The 23,110-nt window shown below is 35.4% G+C and overlaps 1 pseudogene; it reads right to left on the bottom strand.

Moving 5' to 3' along the window:
* The window catches only part of LOC124087141 (heat shock protein HSP 90-beta-like), a 92,075-nt pseudogene that overhangs the window by 19,596 nt on the left and 49,369 nt on the right, over window positions 1-23,110 (bottom strand).

The raw sequence follows: 23,110 nt of genomic DNA, 5'->3' as shown, positions 1-23,110 counted from the left end.
GCAAGAAGCAGACAGAGATCACAAAACACTCCACTCACCCAGGACTCATCAACTGCTTCTATTTCTGCTGTTGGCATATGCCTTGCTACTCATCCGCTATAGATTGCAAAGCAAGACGTTGCATTTCTGTACTCCAGCTTTTCTTAACATTTAGAGATTTTGCGTCTTGTGTAGAAAGAACACAGTTTAATTAAATCATTTGTATCTAGTCTCATATGTTGTATGTGAAATCTCTCTCACCCTTCCAACTCCTATTTTCTGTTCAGAGTTACTTATGATTGATTAGTGCTCACTTGCCTTTTTATTTATAGGCATTGGCTTTCCATTTAATATTTCTTAGTGCACTTATTTTTTTTAACTGCTGCTGCTCTGATTTTTTGGCATACACACTAGTGCCTTCTGGACTGTGCTAAGCTTTGACAAGACTGAAGAGGAGGCCCGACTGAATTTGTCTAGTACAGCTAGCACTCTACTCAAAATAACTTTTCCTTTAAAAAATCTATTTTTACTGGTTCAAGCCTCATCTAATCTTTCAATCATAAGGTTGAGCCTCGCGTTTTATTTTAAAGTACAAGGGGTAACATTTAAGATGTTAATAAATAAGAAAAAAATCGTTTTTTAATTCTGTACATTTAACATGGGTTAATTTCATAAAATTAAATCTGTTGTTTGACTCTAGTGAGCTAATCAGCTTTGTAGGCCAAAAATATCAAACACTTGGCCTTTTCCAGTAAAATATCTCATAGTAAAATCTTTTTTCTCTTTGCCAATTCTTGAACTTCGTACATGACATGGAGCACTATTTCCAATCAAAAATGAATAATCATGTAAGAAATGATCTAGCTTGTCATAAATGGTTTATACTAGAAGTTATTCAAACACAGTGTCTGTCCAGTGTGCCTTGTCTACAACGGATGCTAAATTAGCACCATCTGAGCTATTTTCATTTTAGAGAAATAGGATTAACAAAGGAAATTAAAATTATTAAGGGATCAGAAGGAAATTTTTTTTAATTGGTCCAAGTTTGCCTGTGGCTGACTGGGCCACTTCATCATCTCCTGATGGGCTCTGGACTCATTAGGTTCTTTGAGGCTTTATGGAGAATTAATAATAAGATGAAATGGGAAGTGGTAAGGCTAAATTAATTCAAGAAACATACCTCATTATCTGTAGCTTCCCATGACTGTGGATTGTGACTGTTGATTCAAGGAACAAATAAATTTTATTTTATTTTATTTTTGAGTAAGTAACAAATGTTCCTAGTTATAAATTAAACCCATATTAAACAATGTAGTAAAAGGCCTCATTCCCATTCCTGCTTCTCCCAGCCCTGTTTGCCACCTGTCACCCTCAAAGGTAACCAATTTTCTTTTGAATCTGTTCATATTTTCATAATGTAATTGTAATCAACTGTAAATTTCTATTCCTACACTTCTCACTGTCTTCTTACACATCATATAGATTATATGCACTTACAGATCTTTTTGTTTTTACCACTCACTTTCAGTTTATTTTTCTTTTTTAGAGCTACCATATATGACATTGTAAGGAATGGACTATCATTTATCTTCTCAGTCCACAGTTGATGTACGCTTGGATTATTTCCAGTCTTTTGTATTACCAACAAGTTTACAACAAATAGGCTTGTTTGTGATTCATTCCCTATGGGTTCAGTTTTATCTTCAGGATAAATTCTCAAAAGTGAAATTTTGGGGTGCAAGAGAAAATGCATTTATGATTTTGATAGATAATGCCAAATTATACTTTATAGGTATTCTACCATTCCTAATTGATAGGTGAAAAATTGCTTTGGGGCATAGATTTAATTAGCATTTATTCTATTATGAGTGACTTTGAGCATTTTTTACATTTTTAAAGGTACACTTCAAAAAAAGCAAACGTAGTCTTTTTCCTAACAATTACTAGGATCTCTGTATAAATTGCAGAGATTAATATTTTGAGTTGAAGATCATTTTTGTTATGTGTTATTCATATTTTGGTTTGCTTTTAATAGTTTTTATTCCTTTGATTTGCTCATGATAGTTTTTGCTGTGTGTGGGGGGGGGTGTGTATTGGTACTAGGGAAAAATCTCAGGGGCACTTTATCCCTGAGCTACATCCTCAGCCCTTTTTATTTTTTAGTTTGATACAAGGTCTCACTAAATTGCCAAGGCTGGCCTCTAACTTGTGATTCTCCTACTTCAGCCTCCCAAGTCGCTGGCATTACAGGTAGCCTCTATACCCAGCTATATAGGTAGATTTCATGCAGTCGAATGTATTAGTTTTTCTTTTATAACGCTGATCATAGTTAGAAATCCTTCCCTAAACCCAAGCTCAGAATGAAATCCATCCATGTTTTTTCTTCTGTTACTTTTATAGTTTCATATTTTACATCAGGTTAAAATTTGAACTTACCATGATGGATTATGTGAGCTTTGGATTGAACCTCATTTTATCCCAGTAGACCATCTTATCATCCCAATATCAATATTGTTTTATAAAATATATTCCATCTTTTTCACAGTAATCAGAGTTATCTCATAAGTTGTTACACAAATAAATGTAACTGTCAATAAAATGCTAGTTCATTGCTTAGTAAATCCAACCAAAACCTGATAATCATACTTTCAATTCTCTCTCCCTTGAAACAGAATTAGATATGAACAGCTAAAATTGTAAATCTGAGTCCATTTTGGCCCAATTTATAGTGTACAAAGGAAATCACTAAACTCATACATCTGTAATACTTCTTGGTAATATCTTTAAAAGGTGATTATAAAACAATTATGATGAAAGATGACCATTACAAATATGTAATAATAATAGACAAGGGTAATGTAGTACCTCCTAATAATAAGATAGTTGATTAGACAATATTATATATTTTTTTTCACTTAATTTTCCAAATAATTCTACAAAACTTTTTATATCCATTAAGCAACTAAATAGCTACTGAAGCTCCACAAATATATAGCGGTGCCAAGATTTAAATTTGAGTGCCTTTCTCTCAAACCCATATTCTATACCGACACTCATTCTTTATCTACATAAAATATACAAGCATATTATAAAATAGGTGTATAAATTCACTATACAGATAAACATATATAAATATATTAATTTCATGTTTTCATACATATATTACATAGGAAAATATAATAAAAATACCAAATATTTATAAGTGCTTATATGTGCTAGGCACTTGAACTTTGCAAATTTAACTCAACTGATCCTCAAAAAAAAAAAAAAAATACTTTCTATTAACTCCATTATCCAAATGGGTAAACTGAAGCAAAGAAATGTTAATTTGCCCAAAAGTTACAAACTATTAAGAGATAAAACTAGAAAGCACGGTTCAGTGTCCTTGCTCTTATCATACTTAACTATACAATCTTCTTTTTCTACATGTTTAGCAATAAATATCACTAATGGATTAAAATTGATTCTACATGCATAAATTTTCAATAAGCCAGGTTGCCCAGAAACTGGCAACAATAGACTTTTTTGTTCCCCTAAAAGTTGCACAAGCTCTTTTCCTTTTTTAGCATTCCCCTCTAATAAAAGTAGAATACAGAAAATAATTTGATCTTCCCATATAATTAAATCTTACAGGAGTATCAGGACGTCCTCGAATCCTAAGTATTCATTTGTCGGCTCCTCCTAAGGCTTTCTAACCAACGGCCTCTCACTGCCCCTTTCAGCACTGCCTCCCCCATGCTCCAGCCAAACTTGAACACAACTTTTTTCACTTACAGTTGGCTTTTGTTTAGTTAACTTTTGCATCCAACATATTTGTACACTATTGTTGTTTTCATATTTTATTATAGTTATATATAATCATGGGATTCATTTTGACATATTCATAAATGCATTTAACATAATTTGCACCCTTTCAATCCTGAGTATTGCCCTCTTATCCTCCTCTCCTCCCTCCCCCAATCCCCTTCCCTCTATGTCCTATACTCTACTGGTCTTCCTTCTATGTATTCTTTTTTGAAATTGGTACATTATAGTCATATATAAAAGGGGAATTCATTGTGCTATCTTCATATGTGTGCACATAGCATAATTTGGTCAATTGCATTCTGCAGTCCCTCTCACATCCCCTGCCCCTGCTTTTCCACTCTCCCTTCTATTTTGAACACACTTCTGAGACCACTGGGCACTCACTTCACTTCCTTCTTTCCTTTCGATCTCCCTGCTTCTCTTGGACATCATTTCTCATCTCTACTCCCATTCCACTCCCATTACAAGGTACTCTCTTATTTATGCTTATGTCCAGACACAAACCTGGCAAATAAGAGTGCTCATATGTATTTATTAAGTCAAACCTTAAATGACCTACTTTCCTTTATACACTTTGTTTCCTAGAATGAGTCACTTTCTCAGTCCCACAAGTTCCCAGCCCCAAGCCTTAGCCTTGTGCCCTCATGGTGCCACCACCAAGCTGTCATCCAGGATGTGTCCTGTGATGAGTTTATTCTATGCTTCAATATCATCCCTCCTCCACTTCATAAGATCCTTAGCTCCTCAGTGCTCAGATATCAGCCAAATGGCCCTGAGAAAAAGTAAATCAACTCAAAACATTAGCCAACGCTAAACAGCCTAAAGTGTTGCTCTCTAAATGAAATCTAATTTTAAAAGAGACAAAGGCTAAATTAAAGAAATGAACTACTAATAAAGCATTGTAGGAGAGGAGAAAGATATCTCCCTGAAGGCCCTCAAATATCACCTATGCAACTATTCATTCTTCACATTCCCATTATGGATATAGATGTATTTAAGAAATTTAATAAAAAGCAAAATGAACTCCAGACAACATATTATATGTTTGAGTCTTTTTTGTTTTCACTACATTCCTCATCTTTCTATTATCTTGTTTCTATTTTAAAGCCAAGTGTATAAGTTTTTTAAATTAATTGAGGGTTCACAGGACAATCAATTTAGGGTTTAACTATTTCTCATTCAATCTCACTGCTTCTTTTTTAGTTTAGAAATTCCACCAAGAATTTTACCAACCTATATTGGCTAAGTTATGGTTAATTACGTTTTTGCTTCAATTATCCCATAATAATAATTAATATCATTAATTCCTACACATACAAATTTTTATAGCATATTAAATCACTGTTACAATCCAACTGATTCACTATATTACCAAAATAAAAAATAGAAAACCAGAGTTGGAGATGTAGTAGAGATTCAGTGGTAGAAAAATTGCCTAGCATGTGTGAGGCCCTCAGTTTAAGACCCACAAAAAGTAAATAAAATTTAAGCACCACAAAAAGTAAATAAAAAATTAAAAACTTTATGATCTCAATATATTCAGAAAAACATTGGCACATGGTACATACATTCCTGATAAAGACACTCTGCAAAATTCCTAAACTTGATAATGGGCCAAAACCTACAGTTAACATCATACTTAATGGTTCTATTTCTCTATTAGGGTTGCCACAACAAGATATTAGAGATTGGGTGACTTTAAAGAAAGTAATTTCCTCATGATTCTGGAGACTAGAAAATAAGATCAAGGTGTTGGCGGGGTTGGTTTTATTCTAAGACCTGCCTCCTTGAATTGTAGATGGCCATCTTCTTCCTCTGTCTTCACATGGTTTTTCAATGGGGCTCACATATATGGGTCTTAATCTCTTTTTGTAAGTCATCAGTCATTTTGGATTAAGGCCCATCCATTAAGGTAGAACTAATTTTACTTTCGTTGCCTCTTTAAGTTTCTATCTCCAAATGGTCACATACTGAGGGACTAAGGGTTAAGACTTCAACATGTGCATTTATGGAGGACACAATTAATCCCATTAACAATGGCAAGAGACAAGGCTTCTCCCTAAGATGACAAGAAAGCAGGAATGTCTTCCCCCACTACTTTATTCAACACTGTACTGAAATTTCTAGTCATCTCATAAAAGCAAGAAATAAAAATAAAGAAATAGAAAAGGAAAAAAATAAAACTATTTTTATTCAGAGACAACATGGTCAGCTATGTCCAAATTCAATGAAATCCAAAAATTATCTGCTAAAACTAATAAATAAGCTAGAAAAATTTAAAAGATAAAAATACAAAACTAAATTGAATTTTTATATACTGCCATGAGTAATCAAAATACAATATTTTAGAAAAACTTACAATAGCATTAGAAATATGAAATATTTATGGATAAATCTCCTAAATATGTTTAAAATTTATATAATGAAAAGAAGAAAATATTGCCATTAAAAGAAATGAATTTCAATCCATACCTCATACTATATACAAAAACAAACTCAAAATGGATCAAAGACCTACATGTTAGGTTAAAAAAATCTAAACCTTCTTTTCAAAATAAAAATTATTGTGGTCTTGGGTTAAGCAAATATTTATTAGATTCAAATATATGCATATCAATGTGGTGCACACCTGCAATCCCAATCACTCAGGAAGCTGAGGAAGGAGGATGACAAGTTTCAGGCCAGTCTAGGTGACTTAATGAGACCCTGTCTCAAAATAAAGTTAAACAAAGGGCTGGAGGAATAGCTCAGTGGTAGAGCATTGGCCTAGCATACGCAAGTATGGATATGACTTTCCATACAAACAAAAAGTAACAAAATTTAATCTATTAAAATTAAACATGTCTGCTCCTCAAAAGACACTAAGGGAAAAAAAAAGCCATGGACACAAGGAAATTTGTAAATCTAATAGGCAATCAAGATTTTATATCGAAAGAACTCTTTAAACTAGTAAAATGAAAGCAACCTAATAATATATATATATATATATTTTTTTTTAATAACATTGGCAAGTCAGGTATAGTGGGGTGCACCTGTAGTCCCAGCTGATTGCTTGAACCCAGGAGTTTGAGGCCAGCCTAGACAACGTAGCAAGACCCTATGTCAAAAAAAAAAAAAAAAAAAAAAAAAAGAATGAAAAAATGGGCAAGAGCCAGAAATCAGTTCATGTATGTATTGGCAATTGGTTTCCCATAAGGGAGCTAAGAGTACACAGTGGATAAACAATCGTGTATTTTTTAAAGTGGGGCTGGGAATACAGGATGTCAACATTTCAAAGAAAGAATTTATACCCTAATCTCACACCACACACCAAAATCAACTCAGAATGGATTACAGTCTTAAATGTAAGCCCTAAGACTCTAAAACTCTGAAACACAGGAAGAAAGCTATGACACCAAAAACACGGGCAACAAAAATGAAAATAAACAACTAGGACCATGTCATACAAAAAAGGTTCCACACTTTGAAGAAAACAATAAACATAAGGAAAAAGCAAGATAAATAATGGGAGAAATATTTGTAAATCATGTATCTGATAAGGGGTTAATATGCAGAATATATGTGAAAGTACTACAACTCAATATTTTTAAAAAAACTAATAATCTTACTTAAAATGGGCAGAACACTTGAACAGGCATTTATCCAAAGAAGATAACAAATGGCTAACAGGTAGTTGCAAAAGTGTTCAATGTCACAAATCATCAGGGATTTGAAAATCCAAACCCTAATGAGATACCACCTCACATCTATTGGAATAACTATTATTTTAAAAAAAAAAAAAAAAAAGTGTTGGCAAAGGTGAAAAAAATTGGAATCCTTAAATACTATTGGTGGGAATGCAAAATGGTGTAGCCACTATAGAAATGAGCATAGAGTTTCCTCAAAAGAAGACAAATAGAACTACTACATAATCTGTAATTCTACTTTGGTTACTTATCTAAAAGACCAGTAATCTAGATATCTATGAAATATTAGTATTCCTATGGTTTTTTTGTAGTTATAGCCAACATGTGAAAATAATCTACATGACGAAATGGCTAAATAAAAGGTAGTATATACATATAACAGAATACTATTCAGACTTCTTTAAAAAAGAAATTCAGCAATATGCAACAAATGCATGAAATTTGAGGACATTATGCTAACTTAAGTAAGCCAGTCATAGACTAACATTGTATAGTTACCTTTTATATGAGGTATCTAAAATAGTCAAATTCATAAAGAACAGATGATGATTTCCAGGAATAAGGTGAGAGAGTAGGGGAAATAAGTAGTAAATATAGGCATAATAATCAAAATAAATAAACTCTAAAGATCTGCTGTGCAGCATTGTACCTATAGTCAACAATAATGTATTATACACAAACATTTAAGAGGGCTGATTTTTTGTTAGGTGCCCTTATCACAATGAATTGGGTTTTTTTGTTTGGTTTTGTTGTTGTTGTTGTTTTTAAGAGAGAGAGAGAGAATTTTTTAATATTTATTTTTTAGTTTTCAGTGGACACAACATCTTTATTTTTATGTGGTGCTGAGGATCGAACCCAGCGCCCTGTGCATGCCAGGCGAGCACGTTACCACTTGAGCCACATCACCAGCCCATGAATTGTTTTTTTAATGAGCAAAAAATGTAAGCAGGTACATCACTGTAGGACATATATGGATGGAAAGCAAATACATAAAAAAAATCTAACATTTTTCATTAATTTTCTATAAAAATGCAAATTAAAGGCACCATTAAATATCACCGCATATCTATTATAATAACTAATATTTAAATGCCTGACATTATAAAGTGTTGATAAAGATGTGAAGGAACTGAAATTCTCATTCACTGCTTGTAAATATGCAAAATGGTACAACTGCTTTGGAAAACAACGTGGCAGTATATTAAAAATTTAAGCATGCATCTACCATACAATCCACCCATTCCACTCCTAAGTATTTATCAAAGAAAAATGATAGCAAATGCCATGTAAAAATTGTTGCATCATTAGAACTGCCATTAACTGGAACCAACCCAAGTTTCCAGTGATAGTTATATAAAACTCTAGAAAATGCGAGTTAATTTATAATGGCAGAAAGTAGATCAGTGATTCCTTAAAGGGGTCAAAGGAAGAGATAACAAAGGGGCAAAAGGAAACTTGTGGTGACATGCATATGTTATATTCATTACTATCTTCTCTCTGGTTATGATTTCAGAGATGTCTACATCTAACTCATCAAATTACACACTTTGAATGCAACTTATTGAATTCAATTGTACTCAATAAAGCCATTGGTAAAGAAATCATAGTAAACAACTCATTCTCCAAATATTTCCCAAATTCTCATTTTCACCAGAATTCATTCTGTCTTAGCTTAAGTTGTTATCTTGGAATAGGAAAGTCTCTTCTTTCTACTCTTAGCTCTGTTATCCACCTCTGTCTGCTGAAATCCTTCTTGCTCTCCGAAGTCTGTTTCAAGCTCAAGTAAAATGTCTCCAAAAAGTTATTCCCAACATTTCATAGCAACAAGAGCTGACCCTGTCTGTATAATCTCATCTGTTTATTTATCTGGCCTTTGTAATCTAGTTAATTTTTAGGTACTCAACAGCCACTATACTGAAAGCTGTTCGCCATTATTTTCTTTAATTTTCTGACCTAACAGAGGTGTTCTATGTTGTTTTGTGGTACTGGGAATTAAATTCAAGGCTCTGCACCTGCTAGACAAGAACTCTACCACTGAGCTACATTCCCCAGACCTCTGTTTAATTTTATTAACAATAAGCTACTGAGGTTGACCTCAACCTGATGATCCTCCTGCCTTAGTCTCCTGACTATCTGGGATTACAAGTGTGTGTCACCACATCTGGATCCCCAACAAAGCCTTAGATTATTGAAATACTGTTTAACAGCTTCAAGGTTGGATGGGTGCATGGGAGAAAGGAACAGAAATAATATATTCTACACCCTTAGCTCCAGTTTTCTTCTGAAGGGGCAGCTTCAGTTCTAATAATCCAATTGGCGCAGATGCACTAACTGGCACTGTGTTTTCTACACAAAGAGCTAATCTTAAGCATGTCTCCCTGGAGATAACCTCTTAACCCAAAGGAACAATTCTTGTGGTACACATTTCAGACATTCTGGAAGGCTAGGGGGAAAAGAGAATTAAGAAAAATAAGACCCTACACTGCTCCCACATGATCCCAAACTGGCAGTCTGCCTTCAGAATAGCTGTTCAGTAAATGAGCCAATAGATTTTTCCAAGATTCATCAAGAATCTCTAGGGAGTAGCTGTGAAACTGAAATAATCTAACTTGTTGCCTCCTATGTTACCTGAAAATAAAATATGTCTCCTAGATTATTTTGTTTACAGATAGGGAAACAGAGATCAGAGAGTCCCAGAAATCACAATAGTTAGAAGCAAAAAAAGAAAAGAAAAGAAAAAGAAAAAGATAAAAAAGTTTAACTATTGTACTGATTCCAGGCCAGAATCTTTTACAGAAACTTCATAAATGATATTGCCTGAAGATTTCATAAAACACTGGAAAAATATTCAACATTTTATTGAAATTGTGCATTAGAGTATATAATATAGTTCCAGCAATACCAACAATTTGGGAATACAGATTATTTATTTGAATATAATAGAGTTCCATAATATTTTCATCAGTGTATTAGGTCAAGAGCTATTTCTCTTTTTTTTAACAGGATGACCTACCCTACTAAAAAAAAAAAAAGAAGTGTCTTTAATGTAGTAGCAGCAGCTGCTAAACAGGCTTAAGACTGTGCCAAAAGACTTTTGAGATTGAAATTGCAAAATATTAAATCCCTGAGAGTACAAAAATGATGCACGTTGCTGGGTTATTAAATTCATGAGTGTAAGAACTATTCCTTCCTTCCTTATGTGTCTCCATTCATTTATTTAACATTTTCCATGGACTTAATATATGAAAGACTTTATTGTGTTTTGTTTTATTTTTTATTTTTTTATTTTTAATTAACAATATACACATGTTTATCAGTACAATGTCCTATCTCAATACATGCTTACAATGCATAATGATTAAATTAGGGTGATCATTTTCATCTTCTTATCATTTATTTGTGTTTGGAGCCTTCCAGCACCTCCCTCACAGTTTTTCATAAAATGTCTGATAGGTTCTATAGTTGTCCCACCGTGCTGCAGACCTCTAGAGCTTGTTCCTCCTGTTTGCTACTCAAGCTCTGTCCAACCTCCCTCCCTCCTAACTTTCCCAACCTCTAATAAAAACTCTCATAATCTCTTCTACTTTTTTAGCTTCCACAGGAGAGAGAACATGTCATATTCATCAGCCTATGTCTGGCTTATTTCACTTATAAGTCCTCCAGTTTCTTTAAGTTTATGGAAAATTACAGGATGTCCTTCTTTTATGATGGAATAATATCCTAATGTGCATATATGCCTTTATTCACCCATCAATGACACCTCCATTGATTCTATATCTTGGCTATTATGAGGAGTTGCCCTGAGGACATGATGAAAACCAAAGTTGCTTCTCTCACAGAATTATATTCTAGTGGAAAGAGACGTCAATCCATCAATAAACAGTCCATGGCAGAGATGATAAATGCTCTTCAGATAATTAGAATAGGACAACATAATTGAGAGTTAACCAAGATGCCACTAATCGGGTATCAAGAGAGATCTATCTAAAGAGGCAACAATATATGAGAAACGAATGACAGGGAGAAACCAGCCATGCAGTGAGCCAAGAAAGCACCCTCCAGAAGAAACAGCCTATTAAGGCACAAGAGGTTGCCATGTTCCAGGAAAGAAGTAAATGTGGTGGAGCCAGAACCTGGATATGGAACAGAAGAGTGATGGGTGATGAGGAAGAAGAGCTGGGCAGGAAACAACCACAGAGGGCTTTGTATAAAAGAGTAGGGGCTCAGATTTTACTCTATAACTGGAAGGAAACAGAAACAGCTGGGCATTGACATTCTCTACTCTGATTTACATCTTTAAAAGATCCCTCTGGCTACTACATGGAGAGCAGGTTATGGGAATGCAAGAGTAGAAGGAAGACCAAGTAAGATAATATTATAGTAGTCCAGGAAATAATGAATAACAACTTAGACTAGGGCAATAGTAGTTTAATAAAAAGAAGTGGATAAAATCAGGATATATTGAGTAAGTAGAATTCACAAGATGTGATGCAAAATCAGAGACGTTATTGTGGAAAAGGGTTTAACAATAATGTTTAAAATTGTAGCTGGACTAATTAGGTTGCTATGACTTAATAGATGCTAAAGATTTACTAATTACATTTTATTTTATTTTATTTCACATCAGAAATCATCATAAAAACTTAGACCTGGAATGGTTAAATATTAAATATTTTTCAATTCAATGTTTTATAAATGATAAAACCAAATCCACACCAAGAGGTTAAGTGGCTTATTAGACTAGTTAGTGACAGAGCTGGCACTATACCATGAATTTCTTTGACTTCCACTCCACTGTTCTTTTAGTGATACCCTGCAAAACACAAGAAAGCCACAGGAGTCATTATTCCTACTACCCAAGGATAAAATGACAATATCACACAAGATCGGCAGAGTTGTGATGAACTGACACTTCCCCTAATTGCACATAGAGAGCCAGACACAGGAGAGTTGGTCATCACCTCCATCCACCATGTGCAATCAATTACCAAGACTTGTACATTTGATTTCTTATATAATCTCCCTAATCCCCAGTTAAAACGTTCAGTTCTCCCATTATATATTTGCCTCTTATAGTCCATTTCTTTAGCATGCAGACCAATTTTTAAGACATATTCTCAGGTCATTTAGATATGTCATGTTCCTTCCCACACAGGGATATTTCCTCCTGCTCAAGGAAACATTAGCTTTCTCCTTGAAGCATCTTCCTGGCCCAACCCACTCTCCTTTCCTTGAGCCCACTTAATTCACATTTTTCTTTTGAAACATTGCTCATATTCTGTTTCCTCATGAAAATATTCTTTTGTCACCATCACCGCGACACACACACACAACCTGATGAGATTATTTCTGTTATTTATAGGTCACTTTACATTTTTATAGAACTTACTATATTTCAATAATTAATTGTACAATTGGTATTTAATATCCATCTTCCCTGATAGTTAAATCTGTCAACCCTGCTAGAACATAAGATAAATGAAGATTGACACTACGTCAGCCTTGTTTAGCTCTATATCTATGCTTTCTATAAAGTGTCTAACATATCCTAGGTTAAATAATAAATGCTAGATAATTAAATACATTAATGTGTATGTTCCTTTTTTGATATTTCATGTATCTTTTATGCTACTATAAAAACTTTATAAATGCTAGTTTCATATGGACTATAACAGGAAACTAGGTAACTGAATAGTTATAAGGATGCTTAACATACACAAAAGTAAAAGACATGAACAAGAGAAAGAATGACTTGGATGAGTTCAAATTTAACTGATGTTAGCTTAATATTTATACAGTTTTTTTTTTTTGTATGTTACCTGATGAGACTTTCCAACCTAACTATCTCACTCCACTATCCCACCACCCAAGCACTTATGGGAATCACTTTCCATTCAAGCACCCTTCTCTATTTTTCTTCATAACACTTCATTTCAACCCATCATATGGTATCTACTTTTTTGTTTATTTTTTCTTCTGTAGCAAAGACTTCATGAAGCAGGGACTTTTTTATATTTAATGCTACATTCCCTACTGCACTTGGTTCATGGTGGGCGCCCAATGAATATTTGTTGAATGGATGACACCAAGTTATCAGAGCAATTAAGCAAAATAGAGATCATTTCCATCTTGCATATGACAGAAGTTTTTGACTAAGAGCATGAATTCAGACTTGCTCAAAATTGTGCAACTTGTCTTTGACCAAGCCCCAGTTCAAACTCAGGGTTTTGTGATCTCCAGTGCCCACAGAAGAGAACCTCCACTTCCTTAAAGGGTCTGAAAGAGGAGGAGAATTTTTCATTAATTCAGAATGTGTTTACTCATTCAGAGTGAAACTTCAGATTGCTGGAGCCAAGATGTGGGTGACACAGTTGAGAAAAGCATTCAGCATTTACTGAGACTAAGCCTGGGCAACTAACCAGCAAGATGGTTTCTTGGTATCATAAACAGATTTCATGGTAGCAGAGAGGAGTCCATTGGGAACTTGAATTAAAAATGACAGGATCAGATATTTGAAAGAAAACAGGCATAGGCAAGGAAAAGCCTCCCACTAAATAAGGTGACAGGTGAACATCCTACCACTACCTGACCCATTCCCTGAGATACTGCCTCCCTCCATCATTGCCACTGTCTGGTGGGAGAGTTCCCATAGAGTGGACCCAGAACTCCCTACATCAATAACAAAAAGAATAAATCACAAATTCTGGGTAGAATCCGGAAATATTTCTTTTAACAAGCACTCTGGCTGATTTTTATGCATATAAAGGTATGATCACCACTGACTTAAAATTTGGGATAATTAGCATGTCAACGTGATCCTTGGACACCTTAATGAGCATAAAAGATGGGGCTGATATAAACACTCCCAGCCTAGGGCCAGTGTGGTTAAGAAAACAAAATTAATGATCAGGTCTATCTAGTTATGATTTTGTTTCTGCACAGCTGAACACAATCAAGGTACTACTCCCTGAACTGTTTGCTTTGATTTTGTCATCTTCAGTCATCATAAAATTTCCTGTGAAAATATTCAGAAGGAATAAATCTTCAAATATCTGCAAACTGATTATCTACAGTGTTAATAATAACAAATAAAGCAGTTGGCTTACTAATTAGCAAAAAATTGGGTGTAAATTTAATTTTTGTGAGTTCGTTAGGTTATTTTTCATTTGATTTAATGCTTTTATATTACTGGAGACAGACTCTGGGGCAGGGTCTTCACACTAAATCTACAGAATCATTTGTAAAATTAGCAGTACCTTTCTTCTAGCGTTTTTGTGAGGACTTAATCAGGTAACAGAAAAAGTGCTTAACCCACTGCCTTTGAGCACAACAGAAACTCAACAAATAAAAGTTCCAGTTCAATATTTTGTTTCCTAAAACACACATCTATGTCCAAATATAGAGAAGTGGTGAGCAATTTAAAATAATTAAATTAATTAATTTTAAAAAGAGAGGAAGCAAAGTTTTTGAGGTTTCTACTATTATACTTCTTAAAAATATAGCCTGAGTGTATTCCATTATGTTTGGTTTAGACTAACTATAATTAAATATATTTTTACAAATATATGCTAATTTATGTCCTAAACTATTCATTTACCACTTTATTATTACACAAATAATTAAGAGCTAACTGCTGTTCTTTTTAAGGCAGCCATTGAACCTATTGTCTTAACTCATCCTCCAGGAAATAAAGTTGTGCTTGACCCCAGATCTTTCTTTGGGGACTTCTTCCTGAGATGGTGTGGTCATCTCTTCAAGTTTGTGACTTGATCAGCTCCTTCTTTACCCAGAAGTCAAACCTGCTTTCCTCCAGTTATTCACTGATCATCAGAGAATAGCATTGGATTCTCAGGTGTTTTCGATAAAGCTAACCTCAAATTCTTTATTACAATTTAATTTTCAATTATACTATTACAGGAACCTCAAAATGTTATACAAAGCTTACATAAAGGATAAATTGTCAACTTCTCAAAAACCCTAGATTTAATCCTTAAATTAAGCCAGGTAGGAACTCAAGGGCTACTCATCTGGATGTTTTGACCCCTTGTAGAGCTGATAATGGAACATATTTCTCCAGGGTCATTCCAAAGGGTAAGCACAGCACCCCAGAATGCATGTGTGCACCATGAGTCTGTTCATGTCCACCACATTATCTGGTGCCACTTGTGTTGGTACTCACCCAAGACAATTTCCCCCAGGCTCTCAACTACTGTATAACTGAAGAAAAAAACCTTAAAACCCTAAGAATGAAATTTCAGGAAGACTAAGCCCACCCTAAATCTTCTCCTCCCCACTGAGTCTTTAAGGAACAAGCCCACTTAGTCATCTATGCAGCTCATAATCCCAGCTCTCCCTCCCTCTATGGTATGTGTGTTAACTGGTACAGGAAACAGGTTTTATGCCAATATTACAATGCAAATAGAAAAAAAAAATGCCTTTTGGAAAGATTATCTTGGTCAACAAAATGGAACTGTACCACTAAAAGATAGTTTTCAAAATTTTATAATTGGGAAACTACTTTCTGAAGATTGCCCAGTAAAATCTAATATGTGAGTTCTAATCAGCATTCCAAGAAAACCTATACAAAAAAGTAACCACATTGGTCAGACCTCCTGCAAAACAGAAGGAAACTAACCCTTGACTCATTTAAGCAGAGAAGGAGATTTTAAAAAGAAAAGAAATTATATTGGGTTGGGCTTTCACAGATAAGAAAACCAGAGAATCAATCCTGAGAGTCTCTCCGTCAAAAACAGATCCCAAAATCATGGAATTCCCACTGGAAGTTCCTGTGCGCGCCTCCTGTGCTGCCACTCCAACCTACAGCAGAGCAGACTTGCTGTCAGCTAGGCCTCAGCTGCTGTCAGTCTCACTCCTCCAAGCCGCCCATCATCTCCTCCATCAGAGCAGCATCTGGACCCTTCCTTCTCCCCTCCGCCAGCTTTCCACACACGTCTGGGTAGAAGCATGTGTTTGGCAGAACGTTTAGGTTATAGGCTCATTCTGTACCTGCCAAGAACACCTGTGAAAGTGATCATCTGAATGTCCAGCTTTAGAACAGGAACAGTATCTACCTCATAAAATAGAAAACACCCAGATTCTGGAAAGTAAGTAAAGATGTCAGAGAGCCAAAAAGAATAAAATAGTGTTTACTAAATAGGTATCCTCTTCTTTAGGAACTGAATTTGAAATGTCACTTAAGTGTAGGATACAATATTATGCTTTTGAAATTGTTTTGAATCAAGATCCTCCAGAAGGAGTGGTTACTCTTTCAAACCTGTTAACGTCCTGCTTGGTCCTTAGGAACCAAGATTGAGACAAACAATTTTTTTCTAATTTTTCACAGAGAAAAGGCCCACTCCTTTCTATCTACTGATTTAACTCACAATTCCTTCTTGCTTGCTCCTTCCATTTTGTATGCAGTGATGTCTTTCTGGAGAACGTGGCAAATGAGTGCATTCTGGATGGATTCTGACTGTGTTCTGGATATACTACAGCTAAGAAGCTTCAAGGGAATATGACAGCTCGGTGGAAGAAGAATGCAACCAAAACTTCATACATGATACACAAACATTTATTACAGATCAAAGAATATTTCAACATTGTACAATAGTATTTATGGTTCCCAAACATAAATCTTAGATGACACTTTTTCAACATTATATTCATTCCCAGTTATCTTTTCTGAATCATATGGCTATCCATTAATATTTGTTGGCCAGATATGGGTCATATCACTTTGTTTTCCTGAGATCAATAAAAAGAATCCATGAGCAGTCACTGTGGAAGTATGTCTCTGTCTCCCCTTCATGGGTATTTGCCCTCCTGTTTTTTGAAATTGATCCATTTATGACAGATTATATTAACTAATAAAGGTGAATAGAATATTTTGTGAGTGATTTACTAATGAGATTTATATTTTAAGAAACTGTATTAGTATCATGCTTGATGTAGTTTTAAATCGAAAGTCATGAATTCATTTTTGGTCAACAGGGAATAAAAGTGCATACAATAATGTGCTGCATGTCTGAATTCTGTCCCTACTTCATCCTCCTTATAGGAGGGTACAGGTGCTTTGAGGCCCAGGAGATACATGAGGCCGGGGAGGCAGGAGGGAGCTAGACTCCAAGCTATGCAAGCAGAACACAAGGAATTCAGATAGTCAGGATGAGCTAAGATCTAAAAAGTGTAGCAGAAGCAGGACTCTATAACTGAAGCAAAGTAAAGAACCTGGGATGGGGGGCAGAAGACAAAATTGTGCAGAAGCAGGTTCAAACACAAAAGAGGGAGAGAAAAGGAAGCCAACCCCACACCACTGCCTAGAGCACTGGCTCTCTAGCTTGGGTGATATCTTAATTACTTGCAGACCTAAGAATGGCAGAGACTGCCCTGGAAGTGAGAGAGGGTCCCGACCTGTCTATTTTTACCAAGTCTCCCTGGTCATACTGATTCCAACAAAAGTTTAAAAACTTTACTTTGCTTAAAATATGGCCTAGAGCATCAGCTACTGAAGGAGGAGAGTGGAGTCTGAAATACTTTCATGACTTGTGTAAGTGAGGAATTATTTTCCCCTAAAACAATCAGTGTTGGATTTTCATTTCACAAAATGTGTTTTAGAATAGACAATTACCTCCCTTGCCAATTTTCCTTAGATGTGAAAAGCATAAACACCTCCCCCTACAGGGAGGACTGTCATGAGCACCAGCCTCCATGCAAGTAAGCTGCTACCTCTGGCAGAGCTCAGCACTGTGCTTTTTAAATACTGGGCTTGTGCACATAGCCACTTTCTCAAGCCTATTTTTCAAGCAGTGCAGCTTTCTGCCCTCTCCTGCACCACTAGTCCATTCATTCACCTGATCCTTGTTCTGCCTAAGTGTTAACTGAATTAATTAATTACTCAATTAAAAATAAAAATTAAACAAAACAAAACATTAGTAATCTTATCTCAAATGCATGGCATTCCTCTTGAGGAAATGTACTTTAATCCACTTGCATTATTTTGACCAGGAGATCTTCCTTAGAGTTATACACCATTTCACACAGTAGACCAGCTTCATAGAGGAGGAACCATACAATCTATAATGTTCCAGTAGCTATTGGGATTGGGCCTGGGTGTGTGCAGGAGATGGGGGGATGCACCATCAGAAGATCACTCACAAAATATTCTATTCACCTTTATTAGTTAATATAATCTGTCATAAATGGATCAATTTCAAAAAACAGGAGGGCAAATACCCATGAAGGGGAGACAGAGGCATATGTGATTGAAGAGTTATATTAGATAATTATACTAAAAAATTACAAATACTAAATCTGACATCTGTCACTCTAGATAAATCAGGGGTCTGGTCCACCATAAGGAATCTTAAAATTGTATACCTCCCTATTCTCTAATACAAATGACCTTTGAACTGCTCACCACAGAAGCATCTATTAAATGTTGACGCATTTATTCAACCCTGTTTAAATATCCATAGTAAGCCCTGAGTATCCAAAAATAAAAAAAGATGTATTGCTATACCCCAAAGTTCACAAAACAGAAGAAAGATGAGACATGATTGAAAAATAGACCAGTCTTCTCTTTCCAAACACTTCCAGAGGAATCCCTTGACATCATAATATTCTTTCGTGAGTCTCTTTTCTAATCTATTTTTACACTTGCTTGTCTTTTTCTTTTCCATAGTTAATTCCTTTGTGATTCCCATCTAACATATCCTCAAAAGCATTTTATTTCTAGGATTAAAATTCATGAGTTCCATAACATTTTTCTTAAGATATATCTAGTTCTAAGCACTTAAAAATTCAAAGAACTCAAAACCCTCCCTGGGGGTTAAAAATGATAAATTAAAGGAACCACATCTATGTTTAACCAAATCCTTTGAGTCAGCCAGAGCTATGCAGCTATCTGTTGACTACAGACAGGAAACAAAGATGGGTTTTGTAGGGAACAAAACAGGCTGAATTCAAACTCTAAACTTTCTGGCTATGTGGCATTAGGCAAATTGCTGAAAGCATCTGAAATTTACTTCTCTAATGTGTAAGTATATATAAAAGCTACCTTGGTGCCTCGCACATAATGGGTACTTTATAAATGGTAGCTATTACTGTGTTATTCATAGCTCAATTACTTCTAGAAATTAAATTATTAACTACAACTTAGATAATTACACACCAATAAAATAACTACTTTTAAAAATCTGGTTAAATCATGAAAGCCCAAGGTAAAAATAGTTTTGTCTTTGCAGACAAATAGGTCTTCCTGCCCTCGATGCTTAAAATTACACACATCTTGACCTCACTTGCTCATGCCTGGAAGACTCCCAGTCACACAGTGCCTGTCCTAGAAGAGGCATGAGCAAAGTCACCCACCCAGCTTCTTCCCGGTGACTCTGGCTCCCTTAGGCCCTTTCTTCCCTTCCCCTTCCTCTTCTTACTACATGTGTTATGTATATGTCCCTCCTCAATGAATTGTCAATGAACAGTCGATGAATTGGCCAGTTTTTCCTATCTACAACAAATATAAGAAATCATCAGTTTATAAAAGATTTATTTCAACTCAAATTTTCAGAGGCTCCAGTCCATGATCTGTCAGCCCTATTACCTTCAGGCCTGTGTGGAGGCAGGATATCATGGAAGGATGGCAGGGGTGGATATGGCAGAGCCAAACAACTCACCTCGTGTCCCAGGAAGTAAAAGAGAGGAAGAGACTCAGGTTGCACAATCCCCTTTAATGACACACCACCAATGACATAAATACCTCCCACTAGACCCCACCTCTTAAAGGTTCTAGCACCTTCCAATAGCACCAAGATGGGAACCATGCCTATTCTAATTCATGGGTCTTTGTGGAACATTCTAGAACCTTAGTAATCAAAGATCCTTACGAGGAGGGAGAAATTATGGAAAATCAAGACTCCTTCATTATTTGTTTTCAGTTTTCCAAGTTTCCCTTACATAATCATGTATTGATTAAAATTGTTTTAGCAAAGCACTCTGCAGAAATACACAGTAATTTCTGCCTTTTGTTGGCTAAGGACAACAACAGTTCCTCTCACCCTTGCAAACATTGATTAGTAATCATAGATTACAAACATATGCTGAGTCATGATGAGGATCTGAGTACCCAATGAAAATGTAATCCTTCTAGTTTAGGGTCTTTGAGAATCCATGTGGTGCTAGCTCTAAATAGCTGTATGGGAGTTGACGAATGGTAAAGCTAAAAAGCTAAATAAAATATCAAATTTTACTTATTTTGATAAGTTATAACACTTTCTCACCAGCCCTCCCTCCGCCATCATACATTTTTGGAAGGAGGATGCTGGTGTCCTATGATTTCTTGGCTGAGCTCCTTTACCTGTTCTTGGTAGTATCAGATGACCCCTCTTCTTCTCATTGGCTAAATCATCAACTGCTATTGCTCCATGGATGATCAATAAGGAGAACTAAAAGAATTAATGTATTTTGCAAATTAAAATGCATTCTTATGTTTCCCAGAACTGCATAATTTATAACAAAAATCAATTAGTAAAACTCATTCCTTGTAATATATTTACAGAACACCTCAAGAGCTAGAGTTGCAAATAAAAAGTATTACCCTAAAGCATTCTAGGCCTGTTAACAACATCCAAATACCCTATTGTAAACCAAGCTAATTATCACAACAAACCTGTTTTAATTAATTTTATTTATTTATGGGCCTACTTTAATTGCATTTCCCTCACACTACTCACACTTTTCGAATACCGTAAGATAAAATAGAAGTTTGTCTGCAAAGAACAAATTCTTGCTGGACAATGGCTTAGGAATTTCTTCTACCAACATAAACATCAGGAGCCATTTTCTGTTGGTACGATTGATTCTTGACTTTCCCAGGCAATCTTTTCATCTGTCTGAAGGAAGAAAGTAGTGAACTCTGAATCAAATGGTGTTTAAGAAATGAAGATAGATGAAGGACAGAGGACCTTGAAGAACAAACCAGTTGTTTCATCTTAGGGTATGTTAAGAGCTGACAGTAGAAAGACAGAGTTTTCAGAAAGATTAGTTGAGTAGGATCCCTGAAACAAAAACTCCAAATAGGAGGATGGCTCAAGGGGGAAGGAAGGCTCACACACACATAGGATTCTGACAACACCATGTCAAATAACCCACTGAGGAGGAGAAGGAAGAAGACATGGCACTCAAATGGAGGTGAGCCATAGACAAGTGTCAGGAAACTGCATGAAAAGTGTCAGGCAGGCTAACAACCACGAATAAGAACAAGCTTTCAAAAATGCTAACAATCAACAAAAAGAGCTTTTTTTTCTGTTTGAAGCAGATGAAGATAAAAAAGAAGAGATACATGGCTTTGAGCCATGAAGAAATGACAGAAATTGCAGGATATCAGTTCATGTTTTGTATTTATCTTCTGCCGAGGGAAATGTTAATAAAGCCCAGGGAGGCAAGAATGAACCTCAAAGGTGGAATTAACGTCCAAGATTGGGCAGAATCGTGTTCACACATGGCAGCTACCTTTATAAAACAAGCTAAGTGCTTCTGACCAGGTGAATTCCGTTTCAAGCTTCTGTGACAAAACACAAAACCAAGTGGCTGAACCTGGCTGAACTCTGCATTGAGGAAACTGGTGGAAAAAGAGAGGCATTAGAAGACAGAGGTGAGCTCATATTGACTTGATATACTTAAAAGACGAGGAGTGGGGCAGGGTGAACTCCATTAATTAAACTCTTTTAAATTCTGTGTTGATTCTGGGCAAGGCAAGAATTGAGAAAATCAAACTGGATCAGCTTGGAGCCAGCATGGATTTGTGATGAACAATTCAAGCCAGACCTAACTCATTTTCTCTTTTGATAAAATTACTAGAGCGGGAGACAAGAAAAATGCTGAGGACATATGTGTCTGAATTTCAGCTAGGCATTTGACAGGCTCTCTCATTTTACCCTTACAGGGAGTACAGTATTTCCCAAATTGGTATGTGTAAAGAACAGACTTCCACAGGATATTCATAGGTATGCAGGGAATATACACAAATATATTTGAAAAATATGAGTTAAACAAAATATAAATTTTTTCATGATTTTGTGATAACATGCATTGTGGCTCTCAGAGAAGAGAGCTACATCTCAAAAAGTTTTTCAAACACAGCACCCACTTTTGCATAGAGACATTTTAGTAATATCTTCTGGAAATGAAATTTGGGACATGCTTTATTGGGACAAGAAATATGTACTCAATAAAATCTACAATCAAAAGCATCTACAATTATTGAATTGACCATAACTATGAATAGAAATTGCTGACCTAAAGAGAGGTCTCCCGTCGGGTGACACAAGGCTCTGTCCTGGTTGTCCTTAACATCTTCATTATTAATTTATTTGAAGAATAGGTAGCCCCTTTCAAAACTATGAATACTATACAGTGGGACAAGTTATCTAGTATGTCACCTTACAGAATCAAAACCCAAAAGATTCCTATCAGATACAACCATGAGTTGACTACAAGAAAAGTTGAATAATAAATTTAAATTTCTACTTGTGATTAGGGGAAATACAAATGCAAAATGGGGGCAGGTTGAAGAAAGGAGAAAAGTTAATATTAATATATATGAAAAAAAGATTTTCACCGAAGGCTCACAGTCATAAATCAAC

This window comes from Marmota monax, unplaced genomic scaffold (genome assembly GCF_021218885.2).
Source record: "Marmota monax isolate L192 unplaced genomic scaffold, Marmota_monax_Labrador192_F-V1.1 WCK01_AAM20220418_F8-fsc00012, whole genome shotgun sequence".
In the NCBI taxonomy this organism is placed as follows: Eukaryota; Metazoa; Chordata; class Mammalia; order Rodentia; family Sciuridae; genus Marmota; species Marmota monax.
The sequence above is the reverse complement of the archived record's forward strand: the minus strand, read 5'-3'. Positions and strand labels throughout refer to the sequence as shown.